Raw genomic sequence first — 21,992 nt, 5'->3', positions numbered from 1 at the left:
CTCTGCCAACAGATACAAGAGCTGATACAGCAGCTGCCACCTCTGAATCAGGCCCTTAAATTTACTATCAGTCGACATCAGAGACTTCGAGTGAGCAAAGGAGCTTACAATTTGGCTGAGGTGGGCTTTTAGATCTGAAGAGCCACATCCTCCTCGGTTATTGGGCATCTTAAATGGAGCCAGTTTGATTCTGGGACACTTGTTGTTCCATTTACTCTACTTTTTAAATTATTTTTGTTATTTTATAGGTAGCTTAATCCCTTTGCTGCAGAGGACAAGTCAGGCTAGTCCTGCAGATGTACATTACCCTAGTAGAATATGTACATTACCCCAGTAGAAGATGTAGTCCTGCAGATGTACATTATCCTAGTAGAAGGACCTGGGCTCAGAGGAGAGGCTGTCGCGCAGGCGACCTAGTGAGGTAGCAGCGGCAAGGGCACTGGTCTTCACTTCCCACGATCCTGATCTCGAATGTGCACGCACTGGCAAACAAGTTCAATGAACTGTCCCTCATTCTGGGCAGTGCAGGGTCTGTCATTACAGGGTCATCCGTTCTCTGCTTTACGGAGACGTGGCTGTACGACCATATTGCAGAAAACCCGATGTCTCTGCCATACTTCATTCTCTTCAGGGCCGATCGCTCCAAGGTTATCTCAGAAAAATAACGAAGGGTGGTGGCATCTGCTTCTACATCAATGATAGATGGTGCACCAATGTCACGATTCTAGGCAAATCATGTAGCCCTCACATGGAGATGCGAAGTATCAACTGCAACCCCTTCTTTTTTCCCCTAGGAATATGCCTCAATTGTCCTTGTGGTAGTGTACACCCCCCTCTCGCCTGCGCGAATGAAGCCCTGCACTACCTGGCCGTATGCATATCTGGCATAGAACAAAAACACCCAGACTCTCTGCGTATAGTGCTTGGCGACTTCAACAGAACTAACCTGAGCAATGAGCTACCTAAGTACAAACAACAATTCACTTGTCCTACTAGGGAAGGGCGCACCCTTGACCACTGCTACACTACCCTCAAGTCTGCCTTCCGGTCTATCCCGCCTGCTGCACTTGGCCTATCTGACCACTGCCACGTCCACCTACTCCCTACCTATACATAGAAGCTGAGAGCGGTTAAGCCTATCGTAAAGACTGTTAAGAAATAGACCAACGAGGCTAAGATGAAGCTCCAGACCTGCTTCGACTGCACGGAATGGTGGGTCTTTGAAACCTCGGCAACCAACCTGAACGACCTGACAGACACAGCCACATCCTACATCAGCTACTGTGAGGACATGTGTGTACCTACCAAGACATACCGCATTTACAACAACAACAAGCCCTGGTACAAAGTCCAGCTCAGGCAACTTTGTTGTGCAAAGAGGAGGCCTATAGCAGCGGTGACAGAGCAATATACAACCAAACTAGGACTCTCTGACTAAAGAAATCAGGCTAGCAAAATAGCGGTTCTCGGAAAAGCTGACAAACTATCTCTCCACCAATGACCCCGTATCTCTATAGAAATGTATGCAATCCATAACCAACTACAAGAAAACATTGAAGTTCACCACAATGCACCAAGACCTAGCAGACGGCTGAACCACTTTTATTGCGGGTTCTCAAAAGAAGTCCCCTGCGACCCAAACAATTACCTCTACGATGCCCTGAACACCGACGGCCAACTCCAGGCACTGCAAGTCGCCCAAGAAGAGGTGGATGTACTGTTCAAAAGGGCCAAACCCAGGAAAGCTCCGGGTCCTGACGGAGTGTCACCTTCTGCCCTGAGAGCATGTGCGGGTCAGCTCGCCCCATATTCACCAAGATCTTCAACAAATCGCGGAGCTACAGAGGGTCCCTTCCTGCCTCAAAAGGTCCCCAAGATACCCTCTATCACGAACCTGAACGACTACAGGCCGATAGCACTGATGTCTGTGGTCATGAAAACGTTCAAGCGTCTGGTTTTGAATCACCTGAAAGCTGTGACTGGCCCCTAAATGGACTCCCTACCGTTTGCCTATCGATCGAATCGGTGTGTCGAGGATGCAGTCAACCTGGGCCTGCACTACATTCTACAGCACTTAGGCATTCCCGGTACCTACGCAACGGTCCTGTTTGTCGATTTCAGCTTGGCCCTCAATACAATCGTCCCCAGCATCCTCCACCTCAAACTACTTTGCCTAGGGGGCCCAGAAGCTATCTGTTCTTGGATAGTAGACTTCCTGACAGATAGGACACAGGTGGTGAAAGCGGGGGAATTCACCTTTCAAGCTCGGTCCATTAGTACAGGGGCACCTCAGGGCTGTGTCCTTTCACCCCTGCTCTTCTCCTTGTACACAAATGACTGCACCTCAGAGGCGCAATCAGTAAAGATCATCAAATTCGCCGACGACACCACCGTCATCGGCCTCATCAAGGACTGGGACGAATCAGCCTATAGACGGGAAGTAGACCGGTTGGCCCAGTGGTGCAGCCACAACAACCTTGAGCTCAACCACCCTCAAAACTATCAAAATGATAGTGGACTTCAGGAAGAAGTCATCTAGTGCACCTCCGGTAACTATTGCTGACAGTGTGGTATCGCTAGTGAACTCCTTCAAGTTCCTAGGGACCACAATCTCCCGGGACCTTAAATGAGGGTCCAATGCTGATGCCAGTGTCGGGAAAGCATAGCAGAGGTTGTTCTTGCTCTGGCAACAAAGAAAGTTCAACATCCCACAGAAGCTTCTGCTCCTCTTCTATTCCGCGATTGTGGAGTCGGTACTGTGCTCCTCGATACTGGTATGGTATGGCTCCGCCAGCGCGAGGGACATATGCAGGCTCCAAAATGTGGTCAGAACCACAGAGAAAATCATCGGGACCGACCTTCCATCAGTCCAGGACCTGTACCTGTCCAGAGCTAAAAAGCAGGCAACGGAGATAGTAAAGGATCAGCTACACCCCAGCCACAGCAGGTTTAACTTGCTTCCTTCAGGCAGGCGTTACAGGGCCGTCCCTGTCAGGTCCACCAGAAGCCTCAAAAGTTTATTTCCCCAAGCGGTCCGCCTGCTGAACTCCTGAACATTGACTGACTAGACGTACATGTAACTCACTTGTGTCCCTATCTGTATGACTTTACTTGCCTGCGCCCTCCCCCCACCTGCTCATATGTTACCTACTTGGCTGTTGTAGAGCAAACCAAAGACAAATTCCTAGTATATGCAAGTATACCTGGCCAATAAAGATGATTCTGATTAAAACTGCAGTCCCTAACCTGGCTTATAAAAATGAAGAGGCACCCACATTATGAAGAGGAGGGTATTTATTTTCTAACAATCACCCATATTGTATTCAACAAAAAAGCACTGTCTTCATTTAGGGCCTGATTTAGAAGTGGAAGCAGGGTAAATGTCTGTGCTGTTAAGCAATTATTTGCCCGTGTACAAAATGTACAGAAAACCACTACAGTGCATGCCCTAACTGTATGACTCTGTACACTGTTGTGTATAAGATCCCTGACATTAGTAACAGTGAGACAAAACCCAGGGGTGCTCCTGGGTACTGACTGGGAGGTGACCTGAAGTGTACATAAAAAAGGCTGACTCATGGGCATGTTATGGGAGTGTTGTGGGTATTTCCGTGCAAGCAGTTGCATTCTCAGATGCAGTACTGCAGCCACAGAGGCCATGTTTAGCCTGAGTTGAGAAGATGAAACTGTACTTGCCATAGGCTGGTGCGAAATGTTGATGGTGAGAGTGATGATGTACCAATGGTGCCCTGATTACAACCACTGATGGATTTGCATCCACCATGGGCATTGAAAATGGGCGTCTAAGGGTTTACATGTTCCGGCACACACAAGTACACAAGGCGAAGGCTGAAACTAGCATTTGCATATTACTGCTGCCACTATTCTGAAAACAAAAATAGCATCCATTTTTTAATCAGGTCCTTAATTTGGTAGTAAATGGAGACATTGGGGTATATTTACTAACATTCGTAATTCTCCCGATTTGGTGGGAGAATAATCACGAATGACATCGAAAGTGTAAAACTGCAACTTTTTGAATTTATTACGACTAATTTACTAAGCTGTCGTATTCTGCATTTTCTTTTGTTCCGATGTCGATGTCATTCGTGGGTTTTTTTTAGTTTTTTACGGCAGTGATTAGCAAAACACTGCCGACTTTTTCTAAATGAATCTCGGCCGGATCTGTGTGATCCGAGCTGGGGTTAATTTTTTTTTAATTTTTTTTTAAATAAGCACTGTAAAACTGTAAAAAAAAATGGCGTGGGGTCCCCCCTCCTAAGCATAACCAGCCTCGGGCTCTTTGAGCCGATCCTGGTTGGAGAAATATGGGGGGAAAAAATGACAGGGGTTCCCCCATATTTAAGCAACCAGCATCGGGCTCTGCGCCTGGTCCTGGTTCCAAAAATACGGGGGACAAAAAGCGTAGGGGTCCCCCGTATTTTTAAAACCAGCACTGGGCTCCACTAGCTGGACAGATAATGCCACAGCCGGGGGTCACTTTTATACAGTGCCCTGCGGCTGTGGCATCAAATATCCAACTAGTCACCCCTGGCCGGGGTACCCTGGGGGAGTGGGGACCCCTTCAATCAAGGGGTCCCCCCCCAGCCACCCAAGGGCCAAGGGTGAAGCCCGAGGCTGTCACCCCCATCCAATGGGCTGCGGATGGGGGGCTGATAGCCTTTTTGTAAAAGTGTAAGATATTGATTTTAGTAGCAGTACTACAAGGCCTAGCAAGCCTCCCCCGCATGCTGGTACTTGGAGAACCACAAGTACCAGCATGCGGCGGAAAAACGGGCCCGCTGGTACCTGTAGTAGTACTACTACTAAAAAAAATACCCAAAAAAAGACAATACACACACACCTTGAAAGTAAAGTTTTATTACATCCATCCACACAAACATACATACATACATACATACTTACCTTATGTTCACATGCAGGTCGGTCCTCTTGTCCAGTAGAATCCATGGGGTACCTGTTGAATAAATTATACTCACCAGATCCAGGGTACCAGGCTCCTCGGATAATCCTTTTGTAATCCACGTACTTGATTAAAAAAATAAAACGGAGACCCGAGCCACGCACTGAAAGGGGACCAATGTTTTCACATGGGTCCCCTTTCCCCGAATGCCAGAAACCCACTCTGACTGACGTCTAAGTGGGTTTCTTCAGCCAATCAGGGAGCGCCACGTTGTAGCACCCTCCTGATCGGCTGTGTGCTCCTGTACTGTCTGACAGGCAGCACGCGGCAGTGTTACAATGTAGCGCCTATGCGCTCCATTGTAACCAATGGTGGGAACTTTCTGCTCAGCGGTTGACCGAAAGTGACCTCACCGCTGACCTGAAAGTTCCCACCATTGGTTACAATGGAGCGCATAGGCGCTACATTGTAACACTGCCGCGTGCTGCCTGTCAGTCAGTACAGGAGCACACAGCCGATCAGGAGGGTGCCACAACGTGGCGCTCCCTGATTGGCTGAAGAAACCCACTTAGACATCAGTCAGAGTGGGTTTCTGGCATTCGGGGAAAGGGGACCCATGTGAAAACATGGGTCCCCTTTCAGTGCGTGGCTCGGGTCTCCGTTTTTTTATTTTAATCAAGTACGTGGATTACAAAAGGATTATCCGAGGAGCCTGGTACCCTGGATCTGGTGAGTATAATTTATTCAACAGGTACCCCATGGATTCTACTGGACAAGAGGACCGACCTGCGTGTGAACATAAGGTAAGTATGTATGTATGTTTGTGTGGATGGATGTAATAAAACTTTACTTTCAAGGTGTGTGTGTATTGTCTTTTTTTGGGTATTTTTTTAGTAGTAGTACTACAGGTACCAGCGGGCCCGTTTTTCCGCCGCATGCTGGTACTTGTGGTTCTCCAAGTACCAGCATGCGGGGGAGGCTTGCTGGGCCTTGTAGTACTGCTACTAAAAACAATATCTTACACTTTTACAAAAAGGCTATCAGCCCCCCATCCGCAGCCCATTGGATGGGGGGGGACAGCCTCGGGCTTCACCCCTGGCCCTTGGGTGGCTGGGGGGGACCCTTGATTGAAGGGGTCCCCACTCCCCCAGGGTACCCCGGCCAGGGGTGACTAGTTGGATATTTGATGCCACGGCCGCAGGGCACTATATAAAAGTGACCCCCGGCTGTGGCATTATCTGTCCAGCTAGTGGAGCCCGGTGCTGGTTTTAAAAATACGGGGGACCCCTACGCTTTTTGTCCCCCGTATTTTTGGAACCAGGACCAGGCGCAGAGCCCGATGCTGGTTGCTTAAATATGGGGGAACCCCTGTCATTTTCTTTCCCATATTTCTCCAACCAGGATCGGCTCAAAGAGCCCGAGGCTGGTTATGCTTAGGAGGGGGGACCCCACGCGATTTTTTCTCAAAAAATTAACACTTTCCCACCCCTTCCCACTGATATACATGCACGGATCTCATGGATCCGTGCATGCCTATCCAATCACGGCTCAAAAAAGCAGGTCTGTTTTTTTTTAGCACTTTTTTACGAGTTGTATTTTTTTCACGGCAGTGTTTTTTTTTTTTTTGCTTTGCACTTCTTAGTAAGTGACCGAGATTCATACTTAAACAGCCGCGTTTTGACCGATGGTGTATTCATTCGTATTTTTTTTGTTGGACTTCAAAAAAAATACGAATGCCCTCATCACTGCCGAGATTTGAGTTTAGTAAATGACCGAGATGACACTTTGATGAAAAAACGGCATCTCGGTCAAAATCGGGACCTTAGTAAATATACCCCATTGTTGGGCTACAGTAGTATTCCTACACAAGTATTTAAATTGAGATGATGGAAATTAGCAAAAAAAGGAAATTCTAATTTTCCAGAGGAGTTTTGTGGGGAATTTAGGGATAGAATTTCTGCACCAGAAGCTAAATATGTTTATTCTTTTAGGGAATATTGATCTTTTAACAAAGCATTTATGTCAGGGCTATAGCCGTGAGAAAGCTTTATATAAGCGAAATGCGCATCGGACATAATGTGTCCTGAGATGTATTTATTGAATTAATGTGCTCCAATTTGTAGCCATATGTTGTATTGTACAATATTTAGAATGACGTTGCTGTGATTATACTAAAAGGCAGCGGCGAGGAATATACTTTACATGAAAGTACTTATAATAGAGAGGAACTAAGGAGAATTGTTCATCCAGAGTAGGGATGCCCACTACTGCATGACCAGTACCTCTGTAAAAAGAGCAATATATTTAGCCACTGTGCATATATACTCAATTATAACTTAATAAAGTATTATGGAAATGGTGCAGATCACTCCACATGAGAAATTTACTCCCAAACGTGTATGTGAGGAGCAGAATTATCAAAGCATGAGAGACATGTGAAAAATAATTATTGCACTGAACCCAGAAGGCAAAGAGAATTAACAGAGTGTTAAAATTGTAGTGAATACTACAAGGTGTTTGAGACATACTGTACAGCAAAATTTGTCGGTTCATATATTTAAAACAGGTTTGTTTTTTAAGATGCATATACAATACAAATAATAAAAGCATTGTTAAGAACTATACAGTATCCAGCATGGGTGTGGATCATAGGGTCGACCACACTTAGGTCAACAGTGTCTAGGTCGACCACTATTGGTCGACAGTAGGTAGGTCGACATGGTTTCTAGATCGACAGGGTCTCTAGGTCGACATGTACAATGTCAACATGACAGAAGGTTGACATGAGTTTTAAAAAAAAATTGGTGTCGTTTTCTCCGTACAGTGACTGGGAACCCCAATTAGTGCACCGTGTCCCCTCGCATGGCTCACTTCACTCACCATGCTTCGGGCAAGGTTACTGTTCCCAATTGTAGTCGTCGTGGATCGTAAAGCATGAAAAGGTTCATAAAATGAAAATAAAATGTGAAAAAAATCATGCCGACCTAGAACATGTCGACCTAGAGACCATGTCGACATAGAAACCATGTTGAGCTACTTACTGTCGACCAATAGTGGTCGACCTAGACATTGTCGACCTAAATGTGGTCGACCTAGAGACCGGATACCATCCAGCATCAGTGATTGCCAAAGACTATCATTTGGATAAATAATGTTATGACAGGTATATGGACAGTGTAAATAGATATATAGATTCCAGAGAACATTCATCCATCCAGCTGGAAAGAAAATAACACTTTGTCTCCACTGCCTTATAACATTGTAACAACCTATGTAGTTACTTCAGGATACAAGTATCTCTGAAAAATAGTTACCAAATGTCTCTTGAATACAATCAAAGATTCCCAGTGTATAGGTCATAAGACTCGATGGTACAACATATGCTGGTCTGCAATTTAGAGAAACAGAACAATGAATAATATATAGCTGCTGGAGAATACAATCTCTAATTAATATCTATAAGTAAGGACAGGACACAATATAGAATTTTAATATTTTTTCTTTATTCACAAATACAGTTTTTCTATCACGTTATACTTTCTTTACTATCTTCATACTTTGCTTCATTTAGCCTCATGATGGCTACTTAGTAACTAATGAACAAGAAAAACAAAGCCCTACAGGCAGTTTAAATGTTGTGCAATTTTGATACCTTTTTTAAAGAAATGTACAATTAAAATTATATTGTAATGGTAACTGAAGAATTATATTGTAATGGTAACTGAAGAATTAGTGGGGGTCATTCCGAGTTGATCGTAGCTGTGCTAAAAAAGCCCAGCACAGGGCTAGTCCACCCTGCATTTCAGGCCCTGCGCCCCCCCCCCCCCCCTTCCGCACAGGATCGAAAGTATTGCACGTTGGCAATACTTTTGCACGTCGGCGATACTTTTGCACCAGCCCGGTAGCTCCCTGCCTACACAGCCTAGCTGCACTGGCAGGTGGCTATCCACCGCATCACAGGTTGCAGCGGCTGCATGTGCACAGCCGCAGAGGCCTGCCCCTGCATCGGTCCGGACAAGCCTGCGTTGTTCGGACAAGCCTGCATTGTCCAGACCGCACCCCACCAATGGCGTTCTAACGCGGTTGGCACACCCCCTGTCAATCAGGCAGAGGCGATTGCAGCCCTGAGATGCTTTTAGCATCTCACTGGGCCTCCCGGGGTGCACATGCGCACTCCACAAAGGGATTCAGACAGTCTGAAATAGGCTCTTAGTTTTGTTGGGAAAACCTACACGAAGAATCCTACTAGTTGCAATTGTGAAATGGTGACTTAATGCCAAAGCACCAACCACAAATATTTGCTTTAAAAAAAAATTATTGCTTTTGGTTCACTTTATTGATATTTTAATTAAAAAAAAGTGTTTGACCACTTTGATTCAGTTTTATTTGATGTGTTAGAATGAGAAAAATATTATTGGAATTTTCTGAAAATATAAAGTCTTCTGGAAAAAAAATAAGATATTTGTGAGGGTACTACATAAAAATCATTGCTGTTGATGTTCAATGTGAAGAGCACCAATACAGAAGAACGGCCTCAGCACGGGGTGAGAAAACCCTGAACAGCAAATGGGTTAACTTTAAAATCCTCATATAAGTAAAGGCCCATACACACTGGGCGATTTTGAGCTGAAAGTAGGTCACTTTCGGTGTTTTGAGCTGCTTTCAGCTCAAAACCACCCAGTGTGTATGCCCCGGCAATGAGCGCTGATGCGCGCTCCCGCTTCATCGCCGGCGGCCGCCATTCATCTGCTGGTATCACCAGTAGATGAACGGCGCAGTGGACAGCTTTCCATAGTGTCCACCCCCGCTGACATCGCTGGGCAGGAGGGAAAAGCACTCAGTGTGTATGCACTGAGCGATTTTCAGCCTAGTGATGTCAGCGATCATCGCTGTGCATACGCAAAAACGCCCAGTGTGTATGCACCTTTACGGAAAAAAACAAAAGAGGATACATCATTGCTTAAAACAATAACGCTGTAATTGTTTTTAAATCTACAATGCCCTATAAATCCATCATATTGACCGTAATCAGGCCCCTATAGTGCCATATGCTTACCCTACTTCAGTAACCTGTTTTTCTGTTACTTTTGCTGTTAGTGTGCTGCTGACCTGGTATAGTATAATCTCTGAAATCACATGCTATAAACCCATGATCTGCTAAGTGCTTGCCACAAATAAAGATCTGGAACACGATTTCAAAGACAAAGTAATGGGCTGTACAGAAATCAGTTGATACACTAGAAGGTGACAGAACAGACCATTACTTTTAAATAATGGTCAGTGAGTTATTGCTGCTGATTTTCTTGGGTTTCATGGCTTGGAACTACTTTAGAAATCGGAGTACAGCTCTCCTCTACCCACCAGGACCACCACCCATTCCTGTCCTGGGAAATTTATGGACTTTGAGATTTAAGCTTCACCATGAAACTTTCATTCAGGTAACCAAACCTGTTTCCTGGCTGGGTGCAGAGTTAAAGAATCAGGTCATTTGTGCTACGCATTGGAGAAAGATAAAGTGGACAGAGATAAAGTACCAACCAATCAGCTCCTGGTATTTTTCAAACACAGGGGCAGATGTATTAACCTGGAGTAGGCATAAGGAAGTGATAAACCAGTGATATGTGCAAGGTGATAAAGACACCAGCCAATCAGCTCCAATATGTAAATTAACAGTTAGGATCTGATTGGTTGGTGCCTTTATCACCTTGCACATATCACTGGTTTATCACTTCCTTATGCCTTCTCCAGGTTAATACATCTGCCCCACAGCTTGTTACATGGCAGTTAGGAGCTGATTGACTGGTACTTTATCTCTGTGCACTTAATTTCCATCCAAGGCTTAGTATATAGACCCCATAGTGAGATAAAGGAGACAATACTCTAGGGAAGATTTATTGTACTTTGTAAAGAGATCAAGTGGTGTTGCCCATGGTAACCAGAGTATAGCGATCATTTGTTCAGTACAGTCTATAAAATGATATCTAGAAGCTGATAGGTTGCTACGAGCAACATCTCCACTTCTCCTCTTTAGAAAGTTTCCCCTTCTGGTGCACGTGGCATTATGAAGGAAAGCTGGGAATTTACACTTCTACATATGCAGATTATTACAATGAATGCCCCAAAATAGTATACTTGTGCTAAGGAGTGGGAGTGTATATTTCATATAATTTGTTATAAAGACTGATTTATTATTTATCTGCTTCAACAAAATATATATCAACATGGGGTCTATTATACAGACAGCTTCTGTCTGGGGAGGGGTTTATGGGATTTAGAACACTATGGGTGGAATCCAGGTGTTCCCGATAATTTCACATTTCCCAGAATTGGGCCAATAATACTTTGTATATATTTTGAACAAATCTTTTACACTCACAACTGTTCTGGTAAGCTATGTGAATGCATTGTAAACTACACTAATTACCTTCTTACTTTTTTGGACTATGTAAAATGTGGGTTAAAGCGGAACCAGAACTTTGTGGGCCCCATGGCAACATATTGAAGGGGCCCCTTGGATTCAGTATGATATCCCGGCCGTCGGGATCCCGGTGGAACTTTGTGGGCCCCATGGCAACATATTGAAGGGGCCCCTTGGATTCAGTATGATATCCCGGCCGTCGGGTTCCCGACAGCCGGTATACTGGCATTGAGCGCAGCGTCTCCCCTCGTGGGCTCACTGCACTCGCCACGCTTCAGGCCCAGTTGGGACCTTCGGTCGCCACAATACCATATTCCCACTCGGGGGGTGGCATGGACCACCACCCTAGTAGGGATTACAGCCGGCGGTCGTGGGTTTCAACTGCCGGTATTTCACCAGGTGTCAGGATTCCGGTGCCGGTCTCCTGACAGCCGGGATCCCGTCAGCCGGCAAATTGAATGCCTCCCGCCCCCTTACCATTATAACATCCACTACACACTCCTCTCACTGAAAATGTAATGTCACACAATCCAGGACAATGGATCAGACCCAATTGCTTAGCAGGCTAATCTAGAAAATTGGTATGCAATTTTATAATCTGGTTCCTGCCCCTCATGTTAGGGTACACCTGAAAAATTCTATAAGACTCTTTGGATCACGCAGAGGGCTTCGCCCATAACAGCAGCCCTTTTCCCATAAAGAGAGATGCTCTCACTAGTACTGAGATGCTGTTAGGACTTAACGCAGGGTTTACTCAAATAATCAGGTTACCGCAGGAAATAGGCTGGAGTAGATGAGTACACTTGTAGTAGCAATGAAGTTGGGCTGTAATGATAATGCAGAAAACTAGAAATGGCAGCATAAAGAATACTGGCAGGACTGAAGGTAATATTCAAACAGGGAACAAGATGCAGAGGGCAGGAGACCGTAGACCAGGCAATAGAGGCAAAGTGAAACCAGGACTGCTGCAGCACAGAGTTTACACCAAGGCACCAGGATCAGGAAGCTAAACACCAGGGCATGAAGCTATAACTGACAAGGAGGCTAAGTCCTGGCTGCCTTTTATCACACACAACGGCCAATCAGAATGCCTCAATAAAGACAGGCCACCTGAATAAAAATATTCTAAAGATTTAGATCTACATGTACAAGTATTGAGTGTCCCAGTATTTACAAGCAGCTTAGACCTCTCAGAGCAGCCGCATGCTGGTGTCTCAGTCTCCTATTGACAGTCGGGTGGTTACTGACGCTTTGCTCTAGTATCCTGGTCTCCTGGTTCCTGGTGACAGCCAGGACCAGTATTGGACTGGCCCACAGGGGTACAGGGGAAACCCCCAGTGGGCCCCACTGCCTGGAGTCCCACCTCTGCTAGGGATCAGGTGCACTTGAATTATACATTATACATAATATGTTACCTTATGCAGCACAGGACTATGGTGTATTCTCTACAGTGCATTGCTGTTATTAATCTGGTACATTATCATGCATGCACTAGCAGTATTTACTATATATACTGTATATTTTTCAAGGGGCCTAGACCATGCACTCTCTAATGGTTGGGCAAACCTCTGTGGCAACTGGCCACAACCCTAAGCAAGGGCCCCTGTCACTGCATTCCCTAGTGGGCCCTTCATGCCCCAGTCCGACTCAGGCCATGACCCGGAAAACAGTAGTGAGCCACGGTGCTGCCTGCAGTGGCTCATATGGATGGTGTAATGGTTAGCATTACTGTCTTAAGGTGGGTACACACTGATAGATATATCTGCAGATCAATTGATCTGCAGATATATCTATGGACGGATCGGGCAGTGTGCTGTGCATACACATTGCCCGATCCGTCGGGGACTGACGTCATGAACTGGGTGGGTGTGTAGACACGTCCGCCCCAGTTCAGTTGTCAATCACCGCCAGCTGCCGCAACATCTGTACACAGAGTATAGAGACATATCGCCCATACACACTGGCCGACGGACCCACGATATATTGGCCGTTCAATAGCCAGTGTGTACCCAACTTTACAGCACTGGGGTCATGAGTTTGATTCTCACCATGACCCTAACTGTGTGGATTTGTGTAGTCTCACTGTCCTTGCGTGAGTTTACTTCGGTTTCCTCCCACAATTCCAAAAAATACTGGTAGGTTAATTGGCTCCCAGCAAATTATAACCTTAGCATGAATGTGTGTGCGTGTACATGTGGTAGGGAATATAGTGTCACAACTGAGGGCCTGAGCTGACGGGAGGCAGCCTCAGTTGTAGGGGCTGAGATGTACCGGAACCTGGGAGGTTGTATCAGACCCCTGGACATGTAAGTAACATGAATAATAACTGCCCGAAGGCGTGACCACGACAACTTGGATAAAAGTCAATGATGTTTATTATGACAACTCCGCAACACAGCAGCAGTAAAAGAAAACGTAAAAAGTCAGCAAAGAATAAATACAGTTCCTGGGTACTACAGGATGGCAGGAGCCACAGGGCACTGGTAGTGTGAGATAGTTCTTATAATCTTCTAGATGGAAAGTCCTTACCAGGCCCGACTGTAGCAATGGAGATAACCCAGGATTGTACCAGCTGGTGTTCCAGGAAAAGCTGGGTTGCTGAAGATAAAACGGCTGCTGTGGATACTGGCTGGAACCAGACTGTTGTTAGCACGGAGTGGATACTGGCTGGAACCAGTTAAATAATAAATGAACTTGGGAGCGATGAAATATGAACTGAAATGTAGAACTTGAGAGCGGAGAAATAATAATACCGGTGGAGAGTGGTAAAGTGTAGAAAGGACACCGGCCCTTTAAGAGAAGCTGTACTCTGCTGGAAGCTGGGCTGGAAGCAGGTAATGTTGTAGCTGGAAACAGATGAATCCACAATGGATTGGAGAGTCAGGCTACACCGCAGGTGGAATGCTGGTGCGGGTCTCTATGGTGGAAGTCTTGAGACAGGAGCTGGAACCTGGAAGACAATCACAGGAGAGAGACAAACAGGAACTAGGTTTGACAACCAAAGCACTGACGCCTTCCTTGCTCAGGCACAGTGTATTTATACCTGCAGCAAGGAAGGGATTGGCTAGGCAATTATGCAGATTAACAATACTGACAACAGATTGGAGGAAATGATCAGCTGACAGAATCCAAGATGGCTGCGCCCATGCAGACACTTGGAGGGAAGTTTGGTTTGTAATCCATGTGGTAATGAAAACAGTAATGGCGGCGCCGGCCACTGGAGACAGGAGACGCCAGGCTGACAAGTGCACATCCAACCACGCGGACACAGCGGAGGCCGCGGCTGACGTAATCGCCACTCTGACACTCTGCATGCAGAAGCTCAGGGACGACGGCGGAGGCCGCGGGAGACGCCATGCCAGATGTAATAAGGCGTTACTGTGACAGCGTCTCAGAGAGACAGGAGAGGATGCAGGAATGTGAACATTAGGATAACAGATGGGATCCGGTCCTGGAGCGCTGAGCCAGCCTTAGGAGGCATCTGATGGGTAAGAAATGGCGTCCAGATACCCGGATCGTGACAGCACCCCCCCCTTTAGGAGTGGCCCCAGGACACTTCTTTGGCTTTTGAGGAAACTTGGAATGGAATCTCCGGACCAAGGCAGGAGCATGGACATCAGAAGCATTGGTCCATGAACGTTCCTCAGGGCCGTAACCCTTCCAGTCAATAAGATACTGTAGTTGACCGTAACGGTGACGTGAGTCCAGGATCTTGGCCACTTCATACTCAACGCCTCGTTGAGTTTGGACTTTCGGAGTTGGAGGAAGTGAGGAATGAAACCGATTCAAGATCAGCGGTTTCAACAGGGAAACATGGAATGTCCTGGGTATTTTTAAGAAGGGAGGCAACTGAAGTCTGTAAGCAACAGGATTGATGACTTGTTCAATCTTGAAAGGACCGATATAGCGAGGTGCAAACTTCATACTGGGAACTCTTAACCTCAAATTCTTCGTGGATAACCATACCCGATCACCCACCTTGAGAGCAGGAACTGCTCGACGCTTCTTATCCGCAAACTTCTTGTACCTGAACGATGCCTTGAGCAGAGCTGATCGTACGCTCTTCCAGATATTGGCAAACTGATGCAAGGTGATATCCACTGCGGGAACAGAAGTTGCTGGAAGCGGTTGGAACTCAGGGACTTTAGGGTGGAATCCAAAGTTAGTGAAGAATGGTGTTGAAGCGGATGAAGAATGATACTGGTTGTTATGACAGAACTCGGCCCAGGGAAGTAATTGAACCCAGTCATCTTGAGAGGAGGACACATAGATGCGGAGGAAGGCCTCCAAGTCCTGATTCACCCTCTCGGTTTGACCATTGGTCTGAGGATGGTAAGCCGTGGAAAACTTTAGCTTGACTTGAAGGACTTGACATAAACTTCGCCAGAATTTGGCTGTGAATTGAACTCCTCGATCTGAGATAATTTCTTCAGGAAGACCGTGGAGTCGGAAGATCTCTTGTATGAATACTTGAGCCAACTTGGAAGCTGACGGAAGACCGGTGAGAGGAATGAAGTGTGCCATCTTGGTGAACCGGTCAACTACCACCCAGATGGTATTGAACTTGTTGCACATGGGTAAATCTGTAATAAAATCCATCGACAAATGGGTCCAAGGTCGACAGGGAACAGATAGTGGAACCAGTTGCCCCGCAGGCGACTGGCGGGATACCTTATGTTGAGCACACTTTGGGCAAGATGCAATAAACTCCAAGACGTCCTTTTTCAGAGTTGGCCACCAATAGGACCTAGAGATAAACTCCAGGGTTTTTTGGATACCTGTATGTCCGGCAAAACGGGAAGCATGGGCCCAATGCATGAGCTTCTTCCTTAGCATCGGTTTCACAAAACTTTTCCCTGATGGGGGCGTAGAGTCCATCCCTACCGTGGAAAATGCCAACGGATTTATAATAGGATGCTTGTCTGAAGACTCTGACTCATTTTCTTGCTCCCATGAGCGGGAAAGGGCATCGGCCTTGCGATTCTGAGAGCCTGGACAGAACTGGAGTTTAAAGTCGAACCTGGAAAAGAAAAGTGCCCATCTGGCCTGACGAGGGTTGAGACATTGTGCGCCTTTCAGATATAAAAGGTTCTTGTGATCTGTAAGTATGGTGATTGAATGAGAAGCTCCCTCCAACAGATACCTCCACTCTTCTAGAGCGAGCTTGATGGCTAGCAACTCCTGGTCGCCAATGGCATAGTTGCGCTCAGCTGGGGAGAACTTCCGGGAGAAGAAACTGCAAGGGTGTAAATGGCCATCTTTAGCCCTCTGAGATAACACCGCTCCTACTCCAACGGAGGAGGCATCCACCTCTAAGATGAAAGGAGAGTCGATGTCAGGCTGTTTCAGAACAGGCGCAGAGATGAACCTTTGTTTTAAAAGATGAAATGCTTGCATGGCTTCTTCAGACCACTTGGACGGGTTAGCACCCTTCTTAGTGAAAGCAGTAATAGGCGCCACAATGGTGGAAAAGTCTCGTATAAACTTTCGGTAATAGTTGGCGAACCCCAAGAACCTCTGGACCCCTTTGAGGGTTAAGGGTATCGGCCAATTTTGGATTGCTTGTAGTTTCTCAGGATCCATCTCTAGTCCGGAACCGGACACAATGTACCCTAGAAACGGAATGGACTTGACTTCAAAGATGCATTTCTCTAATTTGCAATAGAGATGATTGACACGGAGATGGGACAGAACCTCTTTAACCCAAAAACGATGTTCCTCTAAATCGTTGGCAAAAATGAGGATATCGTCTAGATAGACCACGACATGACGGTATAGAATGTCTCTGAAGATCTCATTGACAAAATGCTGGAAGACAGCTGGAGCATTACTCAATCCGAAGGGCATGACGAGGTACTCATAATGTCCGTCACGGGTGTTAAAGGCGGTCTTCCACTCGTCACCCTCACGGATCCGGATGAGATTGTATGCACCTCTCAAGTCCAGCTTTGTAAAGATGGTAGCCCCGCTAACTCTGTCAAAGAGCTCAGTAATCAGGGGTAAAGGATAACGGTTCTTGATGGTAATGTCGTTCAAACCTCTGTAGTCGATGCACGGCCGCAGACCACCATCTTTCTTTTTTACAAAAAAGAAGCCTGCGCCGGCTGGGGAAGAAGAAGGTCGAATGAACCCCTTTGCTAGGTTCTCTTTAATGTATTCCTCCATAGAATGCGTCTCAGGCAGAGACAACGGATAAGTTCGGCCTCGAGGTGGAACCTTCCCTGGAACGAGATCAATCGGGCAGTCCCATTCTCTATGAGGAGGAAGGATATCAGCAGAAGCTTTACTGAACACATCCGTGAAATCTTGATATGGAGGAGGTGGAACATCAGACGACCTGGGGGAGGAAGAACAGACAGGCAATACTTTAAACAAACATGTCTCAGCACAGGAGGAACCCCATGCCAGGATTTGCGTAGTCGTCCAATCAATTGTAGGATTGTGAAGACTGAGCCATGGAAGGCCCAGGACCACAGGATGTGTGGCTCTTGGAATCACTAAAAAAGAAATAAGTTCGGAATGAAGAACTCCCACTCTCAGACGAACTGGTAGAGTCCTTAAAGAAATAACTGCATCAAAAATGTTGCTGCCATCCACGGCAGTTAAAGAAATGGACGAAGGAAGTCTCTCGGTGGGTAGGGACCACCGTTTAACATAGGCTTCGGTAATAAAGTTCCCAGCTGCTCCGGAATCAAGGAGGGCAATGACGTTCCGATAACGTTGAGCAACTTGAAGCGAGACTGGGAGATTACAATCTTGAGGAGATGGAGAGGAGATCATTACTCCTAGCCGGCCCTCTCCTTGGCGAGCTAGGATTTGGAGTTTCCCGGACGTTTGGGACAGGCATTAATGGTGTGAGACGGAGCTGCACAATAGAGACAGAGAGACTCGGAGAGACGTCTTCGGCGCTCAGCAGGAGTTAAACGGGAACGGCCAAGTTGCATGGGCTCATCTTTAGATGGTGACAGTTGACGAGGAGGAGGAGCAGAAGATTTTGGAGCAGATGATCTTCCACGCTCAGTTGCTCTCTCTCTGAAACGTAAATCAACTTTCGTGCAGAGTGAGATTAGCTCATCTAACTTAGAAGGTAAGTCTCTGGTAGCTAACTCATCTTTAATACGCTCAGATAAGCCATGCCAGAATGCAGCATACAGGGCCTCGTCGTTCCATGCCAGTTCGGATGCCAGGATCTGGAACTGTATCAGATATTGTCCTACAGTACGTGACCCCTGGCGTAAACGGAGAATCTCGGATGAAGCTGAGGTTACCCGGCCTGGCTCGTCGAAGATGCGCCTGAATGTTGAGACGAATGCAGTGTAAGAAGATAGCAGGGTGTCGGACCTCTCCCATAACGGTGATGCCCAATCAAGGGCTGAGCCACTGAGAAGAGAAATAATGTAGGCAATTTTTGTACGGTCACTAGGAAAATTGCCAGGTTGTAGCTCAAACTGAATCTCACACTGGTTGAGAAATCCCCTGCAGAATCTTGGAGATCCGTCAAATTTTGCTGGCGTTGGAAGATGAAGACGTGGAGCAGAAATGGGTAAGGTGGGTGGGGTTATAACTGGAGTCACTGTGGTTGACGCACCAGAAGCGCCTGATCCACGGAGAGTTGTCTGAATCCCATCCAGCCGAGTAGAGAGATCCTGGAGACAGCGGATGATGTGGCCCTGTGCAGCCTCCTGATGTTCTAGTCGGGCTGCCAGTTCTTGCATCGGCCTGGCCGCTTGATCCTGGTCTCCGGCTGGATTCATTAGGTCAGTGCTTACTGTCACAACTGAGGGCCTGAGCTGACGGGAGGCAGCCTCAGTTGTAGGGGCTGAGATGTACCGGAACCTGGGAGGTTGTATCAGACCCCTGGACATGTAAGTAACATGAATAATAACTGCCCGAAGGCGTGACCACGACAACTTGGATAAAAGTCAATGATGTTTATTATGACAACTCCGCAACACAGCAGCAGTAAAAGAAAACGTAAAAAGTCAGCAAAGAATAAATACAGTTCCTGGGTACTACAGGATGGCAGGAGCCACAGGGCACTGGTAGTGTGAGATAGTTCTTATAATCTTCTAGATGGAAAGTCCTTACCAGGCCCGACTGTAGCAATGGAGATAACCCAGGATTGTACCAGCTGGTGTTCCAGGAAAAGCTGGATTGCTGAAGATAAAACGGCTGCTGTGGATACTGGCTGGAACCAGACTGTTGTTAGCACGGAGTGGATACTGGCTGGAACCAGTTAAATAATAAATGAACTTGGGAGCGATGAAATATGAACTGAAATGTAGAACTTGAGAGCGGAGAAATAATAATACCGGTGGAGAGTGGTAAAGTGTAGAAAGGACACCGGCCCTTTAAGAGAAGCTGTACTCTGCTGGAAGCTGGGCTGGAAGCAGGTAATGTTGTAGCTGGAAACAGATGAATCCACAATGGATTGGAGAGTCAGGCTACACCGCAGGTGGAATGCTGGTGCGGGTCTCTATGGTGGAAGTCTTGAGACAGGAGCTGGAACCTGGAAGACAATCACAGGAGAGAGACAAACAGGAACTAGGTTTGACAACCAAAGCACTGACGCCTTCCTTGCTCAGGCACAGTGTATTTATACCTGCAGCAAGGAAGGGATTGGCTAGGCAATTATGCAGATTAACAATACTGACAACAGATTGGAGGAAATGATCAGCTGACAGAATCCAAGATGGCTGCGCCCATGCAGACACTTGGAGGGAAGTTTGGTTTGTAATCCATGTGGTAATGAAAACAGTAATGGCGGCGCCGGCCACTGGAGACAGGAGACGCCAGGCTGACAAGTGCACATCCAACCACGCGGACACAGCGGAGGCCGCGGCTGACGTAATCGCCACTCTGACACTCTGCATGCAGAAGCTCAGGGACGGCGGCGGAGGCCGCGGGAGACGCCATGCCAGATGTAATAAGGCGTTACTGTGACAGCGTCTCAGAGAGACAGGAGAGGATGCAGGAATGTGAACATTAGGATAACAGATGGGATCCGGTCCTGGAGCGCTGAGCCAGCCTTAGGAGGCATCTGATGGGTAAGAAATGGCGTCCAGATACCCGGATCGTGACATATAGCTTGTAAGCTCCCCTGGTGCAGGGACTGATATGAATTGCCAAATATTCTCAGTAAAGTGCTGCGGAATATGTGTGTGCTACTGTATATAAATAACTGATAAATAAATAAATAAATATTAACACTGATAATAACAGTGGCACCCCTTTCACCCATTATAGTTATTTCCATGGGTTAATAACAACAGGAGATATTACCAGCTAATCCAGTGTCTGCAATTTAAGCCTATGACTGCATGCAGACTTGCCTGTCATCTTTAAGTTTGCATCTTAAGAATGTCTTTTAAATCATGAAGCGTAACTGGAGTTTGAAGTGATTTGTACTTGACGTTACCTACTCTCTGTCATGAAATGAAACAATTTCTCAGACACTGCACCTCATACATGCTACTACTCCCCCCACCTGCAGCTTCACCTGGTAATTTTACCCTTTATTGCATAACATTTTGTATTATCATTAACACTATTATTGCAATCATTTTGCAGTATGTCAACTCAGTTATTAAACTGTTATTATATATTAATGTTGTTATCATATACTTCTGTTGTACACTTACTGCTTTCTGTATCTCTCCAAACTTTGCCCTAATGTAAAGATTGTGTATCCCATTTTGTATTATGCAGCTCCGCCATTATGTATTATCTTGTCCAGGCATTGCCTATTCTGCCCTGTGTAAATTACTTTATGTACCAGGGATGGCTACCTTGCCTGATAGGATAATTAATCCTTGGAACTGATAACCCAAAATGGCTGGCTCAACTCTGTATTATGTCCATGGTTTTCTGTATTTTCTACAAATGTAAACTTCTGTATTATGTATATGATATCTGCAAATCACCTTGAGCACTTTTGAAGAAAAGCGCTATATAGCAAAAAATATTAGTGTTATAACAAGTTATAGAATTTGATAGAGTATCTGGAAGGCCAAGAAGTTCAATTTTCATCATTTTTTTTTTTTTTACATTTATCTTCTTCAGTGCACCTTTTTGGGATGTAGTTATAGTATGTGAGCGGCGGTCAGGAGACTGACGGTCACATAACTTCCCCCTACATCCCGCCCTCTCACAATCCCGACGGTCGGCATGCCGACCAACAGGGACTATTCCCACTCGAGGGTGTCCACAACACCCATAGAGTAGAAATAGAACCCGTGGCGACCGCTGGTCACGCATACCACACTCACCTTTTTTAATGAGATGCGGTCAGGATCTTGGCAGTCGGCATTCTGACACTCAGACTACTGACAGCAGCATCCCGATGGTCAGAATCCCAGTTAGGATTAGGCTGCAGGAGGGGACGGTTGGGGTTAGCTGCGGGAGGGACAGTTGAGTTTAGGCTGCCTGAGGGGTGGGTTAGGGTTAAGATTAGTGGTAGGGTTAAAATATCGGGATCCATCGGGATGCCACTGTTGGCCTTCTAACCATCAGGATCCCGACTGCCAGGTTCATACCCAACCCTATTTAAAATATTATTCTAGATTTCAAATGACCAAAGATAGATATATCTAATATGATATTATATTACAGCAGAGCCGGCCATAGGCATAGACAAACTAGGCAATTGCC

General features: G+C 46.3%; 1 pseudogene; it reads left to right on the top strand.

The window, feature by feature from the left end:
- The window catches only part of LOC134910913 (cytochrome P450 2J5-like), a 155,162-nt pseudogene that overhangs the window by 19,143 nt on the left and 114,027 nt on the right, over positions 1-21,992 (top strand).

This window comes from Pseudophryne corroboree, chromosome 4, assembly GCF_028390025.1.
Source record: "Pseudophryne corroboree isolate aPseCor3 chromosome 4, aPseCor3.hap2, whole genome shotgun sequence".
Classification (NCBI taxonomy): domain Eukaryota; kingdom Metazoa; phylum Chordata; class Amphibia; order Anura; family Myobatrachidae; genus Pseudophryne; species Pseudophryne corroboree.
This window is presented reverse-complemented; position numbering and strand designations above follow the sequence as displayed.